Source organism: Stigmatopora nigra, chromosome 9 (genome assembly GCF_051989575.1).
Source record: "Stigmatopora nigra isolate UIUO_SnigA chromosome 9, RoL_Snig_1.1, whole genome shotgun sequence".
NCBI lineage: Eukaryota > Metazoa > Chordata > Actinopteri > Syngnathiformes > Syngnathidae > Stigmatopora > Stigmatopora nigra.
In genome coordinates this window covers 6,571,982-6,590,417 of record NC_135516.1, presented here as the reverse complement: position 1 = coordinate 6,590,417, position 18,436 = coordinate 6,571,982, and the positions used below count along the sequence as shown (strand labels likewise).

The following is an 18,436-nucleotide window of genomic DNA, read 5'->3' as shown; positions in this document are numbered from 1 at the left end:
ACACTCAATGTAAGCTTGAAAGTGGGTCACTTCCAGGTCTTTAAAATGTTCCTTCCTTCCCCTTAAGATTTGCTATTGCAAATATGCCCTTTACAATTGATGACGTTATAAGGAGCTCTAAAACTCATTTTATGTACTGGACAAGGTTAACAAAGTAGTGCATTTGATCGGGCCTGAAAGCAATTAAATCACACAAACAGTACTAAATCTGTTGGCGGATGAGCATGAACTCCCAGTGTCTCATTTCAAACGCATTGGGTTTATCTTGTTTCTTTGATTGCACCTTTCTAGGACTTAACTCCCCAAGACCATAATTACATTTTTTTTTCTAATCTTACCCGAGTCCTAACTCCACAAAATCTTGGTCATCATTCATTTTAGTCTTGCTAGCAGAGTGCATTCGGAATGTTCTGCAAGGGCCAGTACTGCTTTGCTATTCTTCAACCTCATCTGATATCAAAGAAAAACTAAAGTTAAAACAGTTGATACCTTCATTTGTGTTACTATAATTCCACCCTCACCTTTTGATGTATTGTTATTTTATTTTATTAATACATTTGTCTTCTGTTCTTAATCTCGGCCTTAGTTTCCGTTCTTAGAGAGTATCAATCTCTAATAGCCTGGTAAGGGTTTTATTGTGTGAACTGAATTGTATTGATCACAATAATAGACATCATATAATATGGTCTGTTGGCTTGTCTGAAATATGTTTAAAGATTTTTAGATTTGTTCAAACTAGCTTCCCGTTTATGTTGTAGTGACCAACAAATGAGCAAACCCACATGATTAGGAGCTTTGCATTTTGACAGACTTTTACAATACCATCCCCACTTGTGTTGGCTATAAATGTGCTCTAGAGTTTAACTAAAATGCTGCTCTGAGATTACCATTAGTAATAGTTGGGATTTAAAAGGGAAGTGCACATGGATAGGGGAGAGGGATAATGTACTCTGGAAACCCCCAGAGGCTGGAGCCATGTGTCTTATATATGGCACCAATGTATATTTTAGCCATGCAAATCATCTAGCAACAAAGCTGCTTAATTATGAGTCTTCCCAACAATTGTTTCATTAATTCCATCTGGCTCCCATTGTTGCTGGCCAAGCAGATGGGTTCAGTCCTCTCTGCCAGAATGGCAGACGTTTTTTAAACAAGCGGATATGGAACAACCTGCTTGACTGCCCTGAATGATCCCATGGGTTTTTAGAGCGCTTTACTTTTTTCTTTTTCTGATTCCCCTCTCATACCAAGCGAGTCAAGGGCACTCTTCTGTTTCCTGGCTTCTGGAAACCTGCAGAGGTCAATCACTCTAAACGCTAGTGGAAGCCCACAGCAGGAGACCAGATTTATGTACTCTCACCATACTGCCCCTGAATTTGACGGAACTCTCGGTACATTCTTTTCAATGAGAAAAAAAATGACGTCGTCCCACAAGAACTCGTCTTTGAAAAAAAAAAAGAATAATTTGTTTGCTTTGTGACAGAGTAAAAGGGGATTAGCATCTTGTTAACATTATTTTTAGTGGCGGCTTTTCAGATGTATTGGAAATTATAATGGAACGGATTCAAGTATGCGCATGCTAATCACACACCAGTTTTTCATTTGAGCTCCACATGTCTGAGAGAAATATAGTGAAGGGGGGTTAGAGGCTCAGATCAATTGGTGAGCACATGTTCCGACGCCCAAGTGTGGCAATGGGAAGTACGTATGTATGGAAGAGGGCAGAGGCCAGTGGCTTTAATTAGGCTCGCTCCAGCACATCTTCACAAGGCTGTCTTGACGTGGCCCAACAGTCATGGACACGAGCCTTTAAATTCTCCCCAAATGGAGTCTGTAAAATGTCATGTGCCACTGGAACAAGAGGCTTATCTGCTGGCCATCAAACTCAAGAATGCAACCACATGCGCGTATCCTGCAGATACAATCTATTCTTTTTTTGCAGGGTTTTTGTTTTGTTTTTCTCATTTGCGAGAATTGAGTCAGCATGTAAATCCTTTTGGGTGTCGTTTTGTTCTTTGAAGGGGAAAAACAGGATGGAGTTTTTCTATTCATGTGCAGTTGCAGGAAATATCTTTTGAAACAACCAAAGGGGACTTTTGGTATCATTCATTTTTGGGTAACAGCATGGGTTCTAGCATACCAGAACAGAGTTTCTCAACTCTAGTCCAAATTTGGACATGGCTCCCTACTACATTTTTGTTCGTTTTCTCCCTCAAATTACCTGTTCGATCTGTGAAATTGTGTAGGCGTTTGAGAGTAGTGCCTTATAAACAAAACATGTTTAACTTTATGGCAGTTTTTCTTGTTGCTGAAATAAAAATGTTCAATCCAATCATGTATACTACAACTCCTCCCACATGACATGACTCAGTCAATCAAATCAGTCCATTCAATGAAGCTTTTCAAGACAACAGTGGTTCTGTGTGAGCCAGCCCCGGAAGAAAGATTAGTGGCAAATAATAATGTATTGCTCTTCAACAAGAAAACTGCAAAAACGGAAGTCCGAGTAAAGTGAAAACAAATATAACATGTAAATTTTCCATGCCACAGGGAAGAGTATTGCCAACAACCATGTCAAGCCTAAATGAAAAAGAAAAGCGATGAGATCGAACACAAATGATACTGTTCTTGTCCTACACATTTTCATGTTTGTGTGATAGTTTCAAATGAATTAACACTGTGACATACTATCAAGAATCATATTGTTAGCCATGATCAAGCAAAAAGTAAGCTGCCATGAATTTGTTCACGGAGGATACTTGTGGCTAGATCCAACGCCAAAGCATTTCTCATTTTACATTAAAGTAATGTTTTATTAGTTGTTGCACTGCAGCGTGAAACAAATAATAGTCGGTGAATATCTAATATTTCGGTTGGAATTTAGTTCCAAACCACAAATTGAAAACATTTGCTTCAACTGGACCCCTTTAACATTTGATTAAAGACGCATCTTTGAACTGTTGATGTGTATGAAAGCAAAGTATATCTGAGAACGATTTCTTTTTAAATTCTGTCATATATTATTCAAATGAAACGAAGTCTAGGAGATGGATGGGGAAAAAGGCGCTATGGGCTTGCATTGCTGCTCTCCTTTTCAAATCTCTACCTCTTCGATTCCTCTCAACCCGTGACTAAATAGAAGTTCAAAGAGAATCAGTGACAGCATCTCATTTGCATATTTCACATGGGCAACAGTCGAAGCCACAATCTGTGGTGGGGGCTGGTAGGTGAGTTGGTTTGGACTACTGCTGTTGTTCATGATCGTGGTGGTGTAGTCGAAGGGGTTTGTTGTTCCCGTGCAAGCAGGAGCTAATCAATGCATGCTGTGCACACAAAACACTACTTTTAAGGAACAACAAGTGACCATTTGGAAGTCAGCATTGCATGACTGCATTTATACAAGATTGCTTTTACTGAAAACAGACAAATGCAGGAGTTGTTTGCTTACATGACCTCTGCATTTTTAAGTGTTGACAAACCAAGATCTAAAGCTTTCTGTTGTTGTTGTTGTTGTTGTTGATCAGAGTGCTAACAATATATTCTACTTCTTGGTTAGTTGTAGATTTGGTGCCTGAAGGCATGCATTGGATTCACCCGACTGAATCTACCTCTTAATATCATTATAATCAGGAGCACAATTATTATGTTGCCGCACAAGCTCAGAGAAAAGATTAAAGCAAATTTTACTTAGGTTTTAAAATCGATGCTGTTTTAAATGGGTGATATAAGTTTAAGATATGTGGCTTTAAATATTTTTTTGGTATTGGTTTCAAAACTATCCTATTGTTACAACAAAGTCTGCTGTTTTTTCATATTCACTTATTTTGATGGATAATGTTACATTTGATCAATAATTCACAACGATGTAGAGCACAAATCTGAGAGAAAAAAGTTCTGAGAAAAAGTTCAAGTTTATAACTAAGTTACTATAATTTATGGATACCCAAACCTGATTTAATTTTTAGGTTACTTGAAAGAAAGCTTCCTTGAGCCTTACAGAATTCACTTAAAATAAATTGCAAATGCAAAGTAATAATTCCTAGGTGCTTTGAAATTATGGGTAAATATACAGTGTTTACAGAAAGAGAAAGTGGTTCAGGATCAGTTTGCATAAACATAGGATTTGCCTATTTGATAACAAGATTGTTCCACATTATTGGAGAAGTGCACTATGTTCCTTAACTCTTCCTTCAGTTTACTCTTCACTCCAACAAATGCTCACAGGAACACTTCCACTGACATTATGTACCCAACAAAATATATCACTGAGTGCCTGCATTTCCATGACAATATGTTCTTGCTCTCGGTATTCATGGCTGAGTTTGACAAATACTGCTTTTTAAAGTGATCCCAACCATAATAGCAATAATTTGTATATTATTCTTATTATTAATATAACAACCTTATCATTAGGTATGAGTGTGATCATGGTTGGTTGTTTGTGTCAATTTTAAAAGACGTGTGTATTTAGTTCTGAAAGACTTTAAGTACTAGTTAGCTTCGTTCATCCCCTAAAATATTTGCCACAATGAAAAATAAAGTTTTTACATACCACACGGTGATTTATGACAGTGTTATTTGACACTGATATACCACTGTACTGTAACAGCGACTGACACCACTCATTGATTTAGTTTGATCATGATTGTTGTCTTTTGACCCTGATAAAAAAACATGTGAACTTAATCCTGGTAACCAACCTTAAAACATTCTTCTTTCTTTGTCTAACATGCACAACACAATTATAAGCATTTCCAAATATGTCCCTGCAACGTATTATTATGCAGCACAGTGGTGTCATCTCATTTGCCAGCACGAGAGCTGCAAAATACTGCCATGTGTGTGGTGAAAAATCCCAGGCTGAGCTTGTTAAAATAAAAAAAAAATGAATAAAATTGAAAAGAAGAAGAAAATAAGCTGACCTCCACATCAGCACCTGTCAGTAGGGTTGTGTGTGTGTCAGCTTGTGATCCCACTTTAGTCCCGCTGAATCCCCTCCATTTAAAGACATCAATGAATAATAATGACACTCATTTTTGCGTTTGAACCGCCAAAAATTTGAAGGAGCCCCTTTTTTGTGAAGTTCTCTGTGGTGCTGTTGTGTTGCACCGCAACAGGCCACAAATCTAGTCAACTTGGGGAAAAAGATACTGTACAAAGAAGAACACCACCCAGTTAAAAGAAGCCAAGGAATTTTGGTCAAAGACAGAATCCGGTAAAACACATAAGTGGCCTACTTTGAATTCACGCGAAGCATCATGGAATGTCGCATGATCCAACAGGGGGCTTACAGAAACAAATGGATCCCCAATCTTTCATGTATAGAGCAGCCACATCCTGCCGCAAAGTTTTGGTTATCGCATAACATCGGAATGTTCTGTACTGTGAATAGGAAAACAATCTGAAGCCCATTAAATCATGCATTTCTGAGCCATATCGAGTGTGGCGACGCTTTCATGATGGCCTTTTTAACTGCGCTTCTTTCTGTACGTATTTATGAAATATTTTTGTGTACGCAACAAACAGAATAACCCTGTGTCATTTCTCAACCTTCACTTTGTTATCCAAATAAATCATGCTCATACAGGCAATTTGTTGTGCTGCCTTATAAATTCCTAGCTCGTGCGTTAAATGGGATTTAGTGCTTTGAAAAGGAATACAAAGACCACCATGTTCTTAAGCGAATACATTTACTCGCGACAGGTTCCTCTTGTACTATTTTTTTACCTCCCCTCATTGATGACCAGAATAGAAGTAGCACATTGCCCTGTCACTGGTCCTACTGCTGCTGGCTTATTGGTGGCCCACCAGTATGCCGCTTGTGATGGACCACCCCAGCAGGCTGCTAAAACGAAAACTCAAGGGTGCCTGCTGCGGTTTATGACCCTTACACAAGAGGGGGGATTTGCATTGTTGACACTTGTACATAGAGGCAAGCGGTCAAGTGGAGCGCACGACCTCTGCTTAATATATACAGTATTAGCATTCTGTTTTTATTATTATTGTATTAGGTTGCAAAACATGCCAAACTAATTGTTTGTTCATAGCTGAGAAATGTGTTTAGACCCACATTTGCTCAAACAACACAAACAAATGAACCCAAAACACTCGTGAATCTCAAAGCCATAATAAAAATTGGATATAAATCAAGTCTATTGCTGAGGGTAACATCTGACAATAGTCATTTTAGGCCAACTAAACAAAACAGTATGTAATGTAATCCATTTATATTATTTTGATATGTATTCTGTCCATGCAGGTTTTTAATATATTAAAAACAACCCATACTGGTTCTGTCGCTCTTTAAATCTGCATGTTTCCATCTCTTTAAATCTGTAATAATTTTTCAAAATAATTTGGGCCCTTGTAGTTGCCATGTAAACCAAGCATAAATGTTAAAACTTGGGTCTTCGCATTGTTAAGTCCACTTATACACAGTCCGCAACTATCTCTGTTTCAACTGTCATACTTCAATTTAATGTCAATACAACAGTGACCCACAAAACAGTGAGCAGAACACTGGATTTTTCAGTCAGCATAAAAGGGGCTAAAGCAGCAACCAAGACCTGCAACAACGATCCCGACAAAAGCCTACTCAGTGTTTTTGCTGCTTCGGAAATGGTGTCAGAGTTGTGCTAACACCTCAGTGAAAGGGAAAAGCCTTAAGCCTGGGTTGGGGTGTGAAGATTAATACCTGACACTCACTTGTCCCGCCCTGTTGTGTTGAAAGCATCCATATATTTTACGGCGAGCCAGATGCTGGGGCCCTCCCGCATCTAATTATCTGAATATGTGGTTTTGCGATACTGTGTAAAAAGAATTTCTTCTCTATGGAGAAGGCCAGGGAACATTCATGACATACTACGCATTAAAGTGGTAGATCTTTAAGAACACACTCAAAATCTAAGAAAAAAATGATGTAATCATAAATCATTCTTAAATAAAGATAATATTTGGAGTAAGAAAGAGGGATACTATATTGACAAAACAATTTGCAAATCACACTGAAAGCTGTTTCAGATTTTTTTTGCACTCAGCAATACTGTTTCTAAAAAAAAACGCAGTTTAGTGACACACATGGCATGTACCGTATATCTCATTTCATATAGTGTTACCACTACATTTATGTACACCACCAGGTCTTAAACAAGTGTTATTTTAGGCTACTTTAAATATAGAGTATCTCTACACTGGCTTTTTAAACAAATCTAATAACAAAAGGAATTTGAGATGATTACAAATGATAATAATTATGCTTGTCCTATATAATAAAATAATATGAATAATAAAATAACATGTATAATACCAATAACCCTGATTATTATTGCTACGTGAAGAGGATAAGAAAATCTTGAGGTGAGCAAAGGTAAGATAGGCCTCCTGCCTTCCTCTTCAAATGGAGGAATGCTGAGCTTTGCAGGAGGGGAAAGGGGCGGCAGCCGGGGGGCATTGGGGAGCATTTGAGTACCATACCCCTCTCATCACCCACCTCCTCGTTGCCTCCCTCCTCAGTTTTGAACCAGTCTTTCCAGCAGCCCACGAGCACGCAAGGCAAGCCAAAATAGATAATGAAGAATGTCAGGCTAAAAAAGACAAAATCACCTCTACCGAGACCAAGCTGTTCCAGAGGACTGGCTTACATTCCGTTGCAACTCAGACTGATTTATTGCAACCCCCACTCTCATACACACACACACACATGCAAAGAAAAACCCCGTTTGAGGAAAAGCTCCACAGCTGGTAAATGCCAACTCTTTGCAACTCGCAATGACGAATGCCATCCCTTTTTGGAATCTGCTGTTTTGTTCTGCTCCGTCAAAAAGACAGATCTTTCTTTTAAATCCGCTCCCCACATGTGCAGATTCTATCATTCCTTACTTAACTGGACTCAAAAAGAAGCGGTTCTGTTCTTCCTTGCACCGGGGCGGTCGTGTTATCACATTTCCTCCCCGTGCAGTCCAAGCTGCGGCAGATTTCCGCGTTGGGGCTGCGCTCATCAACAGTAGATCCGGGGTCCATGCAAACCCAATTAAGAATCAATTTGAGCCCATGTCAGACAGGCTGGCGCCTGGAGAGGGATAAATGCTTTTAATATGAGCGTCCTATCATTGTCTCACCGCCTTCCATAATCCTACATCAAGTGTGCCTGCCTTCTTGTGCACGTACCTTAGGGTGGTAGACCTTTTCTGTGAAACAATACCACTTTGAGGGCATAAATCATGAAATATTCTGGGACAATGAGCTTTTGACAGAAGGCATTTTTTATTCTGCCTACCGAAGACTCATCTCAGTGCTCGAGGCCGATGTGAGCTCATAAAATGTGCTTTTCACTCGAGTCAAAGATGTTTGACGGGGATTGATGTGCCCACCGTGGACGCTTAGGAAAAATGCTCACCTTTGCTACTCAGTCTTGAAAAAGATTTAAATCATTCTCTGCTCCTTTCACATCTTCCACAGCTTGCATACAGAAGAAGGTAGCTTAGTCAACTACAATTTACAATGGGATTGTTTAAGAACCTTTAGTTTGAGCTATTGTAAACCCTCACAACAGCTTCCTCGGTACAGCGTTATGTTGTCGCTTTTAGGCATCTGTAGACATTCTGTACAAAAATAGAATTGTCAACAAGGTTTAACCATCCATTTCCTACGGTATCTGCTTGTTGTCAATGTGATACGGCTTTTGTAAGCGGACCTTGGATATATATATATGTATATATGTATGTATATGTATATATATGTATATATGTATGTATATATATGTATATACATGTATATATATATATGTATATATGTATGTATGTATGTATATATCTGTATATATGTATGTATATATAAGTATATATGTATGTATATATAAGTATATATGTATGTATATATATGTATATATGTATGTATATATATGGATATATGTATATATATATCTTTTTTTTTTATACACACACACATCTATCCAGATGTACATGCAGGTATTTTACTATGCTGGGAAAATGAATGGAAATTTAACACCTGTCACACCCGTAACTGACATTACACTGCTTAATCTGATGGCGTGATGCTGTCTCTAAATTGTCAGTGAGTGAGCACATTTGCGGCTAGATCGCTGGGTTCTGTGGGAAAGACAAAAAGATGAACAAAGAGGATCTTTGTGTAAAATATGCCAGTAAAGACAATCAGAGAAGAAAGCAAGCCCCGGCAAAACACACACTTCAGTCCGTCTTCATTTGGGATGTTTAGGTCTTTCCACAGCACATTTGTGGCAATGTTGCTGTTTTTTTGTGAAAGACATAGATTAACAAAGGGGATCTTTGTGTAAAAGATGCTAGTAAAGCCAATCAAAGAGGAAAGCAAGTCCTGGCACAACACACATTACAATCCGTCTCCAATTAGGTTGTTTAGCTTTTTCCACAGAAAGCCTGCAAATTTATCTCATTACAAAACATTTTGGGGGCCTGAATAGGGCTAAATTGTTCCTGTTCCATTCCTCAATAAGTAAAATGGTGCAAACTTGAAAAGTTGAGTACACTTTGCATTCTTCTCCAGCCAAATTGCAGAACCATCCCTACATTTTAACTAAATCTGTACCAAAGACTGATCAGTTCTTACTAAGCCTGTACATCATCTTTATAAAAAAAATAGGAAAGGAAAACATTTTTCCAGAACTATGAACAACAGGCAAAACAATAGAATCAACTGGATTAGAAATACAAGCACATTACCTACTTTTCTGGCCTATTTTAAGCCCGTTTTGATTAGGTGGTACTTTCCAATTAATTAAGCACAGGGCTGTGGTCCAATAATACAAACCTGTAAAACATGGCGTACATTTCAACAAATAATGTGATGGCCACCTAGCTTTGCTTGCCAGTTTACAAACTGCACTGTGTACATTCAGTCAATATCATGAAGCCAGAGCTCGCAGTTATTTAAGAGCTATCGCACATCGTCCTACGAACCATACTTTTGAAGAGCCACCATTATCGAGGGAGGCCTTGATACTGTTGCTGAAAAGGAGGCACGGCGACACAATGGTGGGGAACGGGGAGTGCGGTCATCTGAAAAGATTCAACCGAGCATAAGGGTAATCCTTCACTCCTAGCACAAGAGGGGCGTTGGTGTTATTGATTTCAAATTGGGAAGACTTGATTGGATTTTCAGGCAAATGGAAAACATTGCGTGGCCATTTTCAGCATCTGTCTCAAAGGGGATATTTTGGAGGAGAATGCAGACGTGTGTAAGGGCTTTGATTACTGGCTGCTGACAGCGCCCGTTAGAAAAACCATCTTGCAGCACAAGTCACACTCGATGGGAGTTCTTTTATCTTTTACTCTGAGAAAATATACACTTACTTCACTCCCGGGCTACTTCTGAGGATGCTCAAATCTATTTCAGCCTGCTTTTTTTACATTAAAAAGAAATTATTATTTTAACTGTCATTTTTCCTCATGAGCTGCTTCAAAACCCCAAAGAATAATATCAGCCGCTTGCTGGATTTATTATTTATTGCGTCTGATTTTGGTGTTAGGTTAGGTCCATGCTACAAGGTACTAAAAATAGAAATGGTCCTATGCATGAGTGACGGGTTTCCTTTCACTGGCACGCAACCATGACCCTGTTTCTCCTCTTGTACAGTTATCCTGCTCAATATGTGTTAGAGGATCCATGCCATCAAAATCCAATTTATGAACTAATATACAATAGCTCAAAATCATTCTGAGCTATGGTTTATTTTCGCATGCGGCTTGTCGATTACATGCAACGTACCGTTTGAAAAGCCAGGCAAAACTAGTTAATTTAAATTCGAGGTCGTTGTGAGATAGGAATGACAGTATTCCTATGACACATTATGAGGTATATGCCCATTAATACACACCACTCAACTTGCCTGAAAGGAGACTCAAATGGGAAACATGCCAACCACAGTGGGAATAAAGAATAAATGCTTTCAATTTATGTCAGGAGGAATTTGTAGGCATTTCAGAACAAGAATTGCTCTTTAATAGAGAAAGACATAAATAAATATCACGCAAATATATTATACCGTTTTATGTGAGCAAAACTCACTCAGCACGGTGGAGCCAGGAACATAAAGTATATGTATAGTAGTATAGGTATGGTTGTACAGTAAACTATATGAAGGATATTTTTCACAAAATATTCCTAAACTCTAATACTTGTTAATAAATTAAATTAATGAAGCTTGCAGTCTCCCCCACTAAAATGTTAGCAAGGTATTTTAATGGCATATGCACTCAAGACAGAATTAGCCACACTGGTTTAGAATGAGAAGATTTCTTTTCTTTTATACTTCCTCTAATACGCATTTCTTTTCAAAACATGAACAATGGGCATTTGTTTCCATTTGGAGAAAAGAGTCAACTTGTTGTGCACAAAGCAGTGACACACACTTGGAAAAAAAGATAAACATCCACCACTGGGGACTGAATTAAAACAAAGTACTTTAGTAAGCATTATAAAATGCTCCAGACTGAACAGCAATCTTTGCTCAATGTGGATGTGTTTATTCCAGGTTGTTATTTCTCTAACAAAAGCGACAGTGATTCTGCAAACCCCCCAATTTAAATGAGGGGGGTGTCGTTGAATGAGCCAAAAAAAGACCTATCGAGTCTGGATTCATGTTTCTTGTCAGACTTGATGTGTTGTAGCGAGCTGAATTCACCCTCTATATTCTTGATCTAACTTCTAACGCTGGAGTTTGCTGTCAACTCAACTCTCAGGGGGAATGGGCTTAGGAAGAAGCCAAAGAAAAATAGTCTTACATAAAGTCCTTCTCCACAACAGAAAAAAAAACAAATACTGTGTCTCAACCTCAAAACCACCACTAAACAACCTCCAAAACAACTTAAAAACACACTAAGTGAATAGGTGACTTAAGCCCTTTTAGCAAAATCGAGCAATAATATTTTTAGTCTATCTTTTGACTCACAGGAAACCAGTGTAACGATTTAATAACTGGTGGTTTATAGTCCAGGTACCTTGTATTTGTAAGGAGTCTGGTATCTAGAGGAACATTTTACGATTTAGAAGAGCAAAGGTACAAAAACAAGTAAAAACCTAATCCTCGGAAATCCTACTGGAAGATTTATGGTGGCAGAAATAATAATGCATACATAATGTGTCTCTTTTGCAGGTTAACAGCAAATTGGTGCTTCCCATTCCCTGAGAAATGTCAAGTTCATGATATGGTTGACCCTTTTTATCCGCCTCGTTGCTTCCAAAGCTGCAACTAGCTGGTCTAAACAATATTTAGGGATATGGATGGAGAATTCCTCAACGCAGAAAAGCCGCAGAATTCCTTTTCGTGTGGAACAAGAACGTTTATCGAATCATCCTTTGATTCCCACTCCTCCCCCTTCTCCCCTCAACAAACGGCTCCTCTCTTATAGGATGGAAATCGCCTTTGAGTTTCGAGTGTTTGATCATAATGAGCAAAACCACTTAGTAAAGACTCTAGATGCATTCACCACTGCATTCCCAGCTAGTATATACTCTCTTATTCACCACACCCCACATTATTCTGGAGCCTTTGTCCACATGCTCACGCAAGATGACACAAATTGAAGACAAACACATTGTGAGTGACTTGAAGTCTCCAAACAGCATCTCGCATTGGGGCTCCAAACCCACAAGATCAACAAAGACAGACCCAAGAAATGTAAACAACACTTATGTGATGTAACATGCGTTTGGAAGTTGTTCTATTTAAACTGTGGCTGTACTTACACCTTTCAAGCAAGAGATACAAAGTTTTATTAGTCACAAGTCGCATATTATCATTAAACATACAGAGTGTACTCCAGCAAAATAGTATGTGTATGTTAATGTTTCTATCTTATAATTAGTACAGAGAAAAGCAGTAACTTAGCGATAATGAGCAGTCTTAGGTAATGTTATGTGTTTGTGCCCTTGTTATTATTATCACTTACTCCTCCCTTCACCACATAGAAATTAAAGTATATATTGGGTAAGCATAACCAGGAGATGAAATGTTATGTCTAAAGTAGTGGAGAAACAGCATTTGTTTGGCTGTTGTTGTATATTTGTCTGAATTTTGCTAGTAGAGCATTTATCACAGATGTGTACCTCATAAAACAAAGAAAGAAGTTAAGTCATCAAAAAGAAGATTATAATTGCTCTCTGCTTGAGTACAATCATCTGTGTCACATGTGCAACTAGCTGGCTCCAACTGTCAGACTATTTGGCTGCCAAAATGGAATGCCAATACATGGCACAGCAATGGCAACTATGCTTAATCTCCACTATGGCATAACACATAGGCATTATTATTCCTCTAGTGAACAAATACAGAACATATCTTTCAGTTAATTCAGCACAAATTATATTTGAAATCAATCTATAACATTGCCCATCCCTTGAGTAATCTGATAGTATACCGTATTTTTAGGAGGTTGAAAACAAGAAAGAATGGCAGAGTGGAATGAAACAGCAGAGTCAAGAATTTTTTTTGCACAAAAAAACTAACAGTCTGTGTAGCTTTTCATGGGTTTTGTTTGCATGTGTGGGTGGGTGTGCATGTGTAGATTTACCCACATCGTACTAACCGCAATGAATAAGACACCCGCCCGCGTGGAATTTACATTTACACTGGTAGTTCATACATAAATATTATTTCTCTTAGTTTGATGATATGAGCTTATGAATGCAGCCAACCTCACTCATCTTTTCACTTTCCACCTGCTGAGCATGACCCAAATCTCTTGTCCGCGGCCAGTCATCTGTTTTGATACCAAGCCACGGGTAAAAGAGACCACTCACTCAGCTATGTATTTTGGCTCATGAGAGGTAGCTGAATGACATTTCAGACGTTAATAGATACTCATTTCTCGGTTTAGTATTTGTACTTGGTCTGACTCCTCTTAAGCAAATACATCCTGAATTACATTTATGGATTCTGAAATATGAATGCAGGACAGCTAAAAATATATATAAAACAATAATGACAGTTACTGCTATCCATACTAAATATTTTTAAAATGAAGCAACGTAGGGCTTGAACTGGAAATATGGAGGAGAGCGTCATCACAAAAATTGGCTCCCATCTGTGTGGATCGACCCTTTGTGCCATTTGACTGCAAAGACAACTTCACATAGTGTTGGGAGTCATAATGACAGAGCACAGACTGCTTATACAGAAATTGCATGTTACCGTGACAATTGGGATGCACGGAACCCACAGTCATTACACATCACACAGAGAAAATTGGTGTACGTCATGCTTTTCTGTGGTGATCAATGAATAAAATATTTTCATCCCCATTATTTATGGTATTATAAAATCTGCATCCAGTATAAATAACTAACTTTTATAGGAAAACATGTTGTTGTCCGGTTAGCCATTGGGATTAGATCATATCTGCCCACAAATGGAATTTTAATGCTAATGTGTTGCAGTTTACAGTAAAGCACCATCTATTCCTGAGTGCTAATTCCAGCAACAGCATTTAATCACGAGGCCAAAAGTCAGTTGGGTTTCAGATTTAAATCCAATCAAGGATGTTAAATTAAAAAGATAACAGTAAAAATAAAATCAATAAATCTTCTCTAAACCCAACAGTGGATGAATGCTACAATTTGTCAAGATGAAGAACACATTTAATCAATATTATATTCACAGTGCCACCTGATGGTGTAGTGGGTCATTCACTTGACTTTGGTGCTTGGCAACTTGGGCTCAAGTCCTGTTTAGTGGCGGCGTGATTGTGAGTGCAAATGGTTGTCTGTGTCTGTGTATGGCGACTAGTTTAGTGTGAAGTCTGCATTTTGCCCAATGTTAACTGGGATAGACTCAAGCATAAGCTTTTGCATTGCCCATCATTGCGATATTATTTACTACTATATCATGGATACAATCCCTAAAATTCTGATCAGTCCAAAACTACTGACTTCCTTATAAAATTCTTCTTCTTCTGCAATGATGGATGGTAAATGAATAGATGTTATGTAGCCCTCCTTCCTCCACCATTACAGTGCCCAAAGCACTGGACATTGGCTCAAATTCACCCATTCAGGGACTCATTAATACACTAGTGGTGCTACCATGCATGGCATGGGGCAAATTAAGGTTCAGTGTCTTGCCCAAAGACCTATCAAGAACAAGCAGTTGGAGCCAGAATCGAACAACCAACCTTTTGTTTATTGGATCACCCATTCTACCAACTGCAGTTTTGTGTTGATTTTTAAAACTAGTGGCTCCAGGGCTATTTTTAGGGTATGTTTTCATGGATTTATTACTGGTCGAGTTAGGAGCCATGGTGAGAAAAGATTACACCTCCTCCTCACAGACAAATGCACATGCAATTATTTGAAAAGGGCACAAAACATGACATAAATTAAAAAAAAACAATATAAATAGTTTGCAGGGTATTTCTTAAAATAGTAAAGCACTATAATAAGATTTGAAATTGCTTTAAAAACCCATTGACTTCCCATGTTTCTTTACCTTAAAATGGTATCAATGTCCGTCACTCTTCAGTCCTCGTAGTGAGCCCTTGCACTTCTGGATTTATGTCATAAACCACTGGTGGTGAACTTTCACCTGTTGATGGAAAAAAAAAGCCCCGTTTATTAATATGTTCAATTTCATTTCTTTTATATCAGATTTTCTATTGGCAATATGAGGAAGAACTGGAAAATAAATTCAACACTGCTAAATTGGCCTCAGTTTAATTGTGAAGGACGGAACAAGCAAGGTCATCCAACCATTTCCGAAAACTGTTTATTTTGTGTTGGCTGACTCACAACAACCACTTTTGGCTGACATACGGAATGACATGCGCCGACTCATGGCTATGGTCAATTTAGTGCCTTAAATGAACCTAAACAAACGTGTTTTTTTACTTTGTGGGAGTAAATTGCAATATTTTTTTTCTTAGTTTGCGGGAGTAAATTGCAATATATATATATATTTTTTGGCCCACAAGCCCAGGGAAAAGAGGCAAGCATCTCCAAAAGAAAGGGCTCATAAGGTTTTGTTTTTTTACTTTTACACGAATTTAGTTTTGACTGTCATGCACTTTTGTCTCTACCAATTGTGCCTATATATATGCATGTATGCAATTATGTGTGTATATAATTTGACGATGTGCATTCTTGTTTTGATTCTTGTTCTTTTATTAGTCTAACCCAGCCAACTGCAGGCAGGTGACAGTCACCTGCCAAACACAAACAACCCCTCACACTCACACAAACCTCCTTGCATGCATTTTAATATAGTTTTAATAATATAAGACATACTAATACTATAATAATTCTAGAATGTATCCATTGTATATGCTGTAATACATTTTTAAAAATCATTAAAAAAGGAATCAGTCGTGTTTTAACATTTTTTTCTTACACCAACGCATAATGCTTAGCCTTTAAGTTATTTTTTAGTTGTATTAGCTTTTTTTAATAATTGCATTAATCAAATGATGTGGATAATATCCATATTCTGCATTTTCTGCCTTTGCCAAATACCTCAAGTTAGAGTTTGTGAAGATCCAGTAGTTATTTGTGGTAAATTCAGTCGATTGGACATAATTTAGACAGACACACACCTGTCTTTTTTAAAGGTTCCACGGTTGCCTTGCATGTCAGAAAACAAACCAAGCATAAAGTCAAAGTGAATGCATGTTTTTTTTTAAATCCCTGCACTAATATTTCCCAAATATCTATCATTGGCTGTCATTGATAGGGATAGACATGCAATCTATTTGAACTGTGACACTGCCAGGGTGCGATCACTCCAAATACTTTCATTTACAAATGTGATTGCACTTTAGTTTAGATGTTTAAATGCTCAGATATTAAGAAGACATAGACCGTTTTTGCATGATTTGAAAGAGGCAAAATATTATGTTCTCGAATGCATTGTTATTTTCATTTGTTTCAGATGAACCGTCATTATTTTGCGCATAAAATTGAATCTGGTGTTCAAAAAGACTTCCTTCAAACTTCAGTCTTGAAAATCTTATGACAGGGCTGTGCAAACTATTCCATAAAGAGCCACAGTGAGTGCGGGTTTTTGTTCCGACCGAAAAGAAGAAACCATCCAACCAACCTGGTATTTCAGAAGCGCAATCAGTGGATTTCAGTCAGGTGCTTCTTGTTTCAGCAGAAAAATCATTGCTCAAACTGTTTGTGTTGAATCGGTGCAAACAAAATAACATGCCTCTTTTTCTCAAATATATTCTTATAATCATGTGTTTCCAATGTACTGTCATTAAGTCATAAAGGTATGTGTCTAAAATTAAATTTGGTGTTCAAAAAGCCTTTTTTTCAAACGATTTATTACGAGGGTCATTTTATATTGGGGTCAATACGGTACTCATCCATTAGCTACAATACTTATTGATACTGCCTCTTCTTGGTCTTTATAGCATTAAAACAGCTTAAATCATCTTTTGGCCGCCGCGTGATTACATTAATATTCATTGTTTAGCTTTAGCTGCATCTTCCCCTCTTAATCAACAGCCAGGTGGCTGAATTTCAAGTGGATTCCTGAAGTCCATTCCGGATTTTCCCCATGTCCGCGTCCAGCCAGTTGCTGCCGAACGTCGGACCAGAACTCCATGCGAGTCTGTTCAGTCGTCCCCTAGACTGCTAGCTAGTCGTGCGGATGCGACGCGCTCCGACGGGCGTGCAAACAAAACCCCGGAGCTCACCGAGGATCTCATCTCCACACTCCCCGTCTCAAGAGTGCCGCTTCCCTGCTTCAACGACCCACTTGGTCACGACCCACTCAGGACTTTTCTCCCCCAAATCCCACCGATTCTTATCTAGGCGACCCAACTTCAACAACCTCCTTTTTTTTTAAAGCGGTGACGCCGTCATGGTGCTTTACTTTTGAGTTACAACCCCCCCTACCTGGTTCCTCTCCTTGCTTTATGGAGCTATCCCCCCCGATCTGGATGTATCAACGCGAGGGGGAGCGTCTACCTGTCACCGCCGCCTGTCACTAGTAAGGAGACCTGAATATGCGAGCCCGTATTTTTGCAACCCGGATCTCAGCTTTCGGGGACCTCCTCGTCTGAATCAGGCCAGCCGAGTTGCATTTTTTTTGGGTTTCGATCCCAAATTCACGCTTCTTCATCCTGCTTCTACAGTGAGTATTTTCCCCCTCGCTCCATGTAAAGTAGCCAGAACTGGCATTTTTTTCTCATAACTAAGCAAAATAATAATAATAATAATTTGTACAATGTACATTTTGGGGCTTGGTCAAGTGCAATAATTGTGCATCTCCCTTACACAGACTTTGAACCGCAGCTAAGTAGCTGGATGTCAGATGCCTTGTCCATTTACCTTTCCATTTTGCAGCTATAAAATAAGATCATTGCATCGTGCATGTATAATTCACGGAGCCCCATGCCAGCCATGCGAGATGATGACATAGGCACATGCACTCACGCACACGAGC

General features: G+C 38.5%; 1 long non-coding RNA gene across 1 annotated transcript in view; it reads right to left on the bottom strand.

The window, feature by feature from the left end:
- Positions 1 to 17,862, bottom strand: part of LOC144201854 (uncharacterized) — a 43,717-nt gene extending 25,855 nt beyond the window's left edge. The window contains exons 1-2 of the long non-coding RNA XR_013327405.1: positions 17,685 to 17,862; positions 15,479 to 15,574 (exon numbers count right to left, since the gene is read on the bottom strand). This is a non-coding gene — a long non-coding RNA (uncharacterized LOC144201854). The remainder of the gene's footprint in view (positions 1 to 15,478; positions 15,575 to 17,684) is intronic.
- Positions 17,863 to 18,436: the final 574 nt, after the last annotated feature.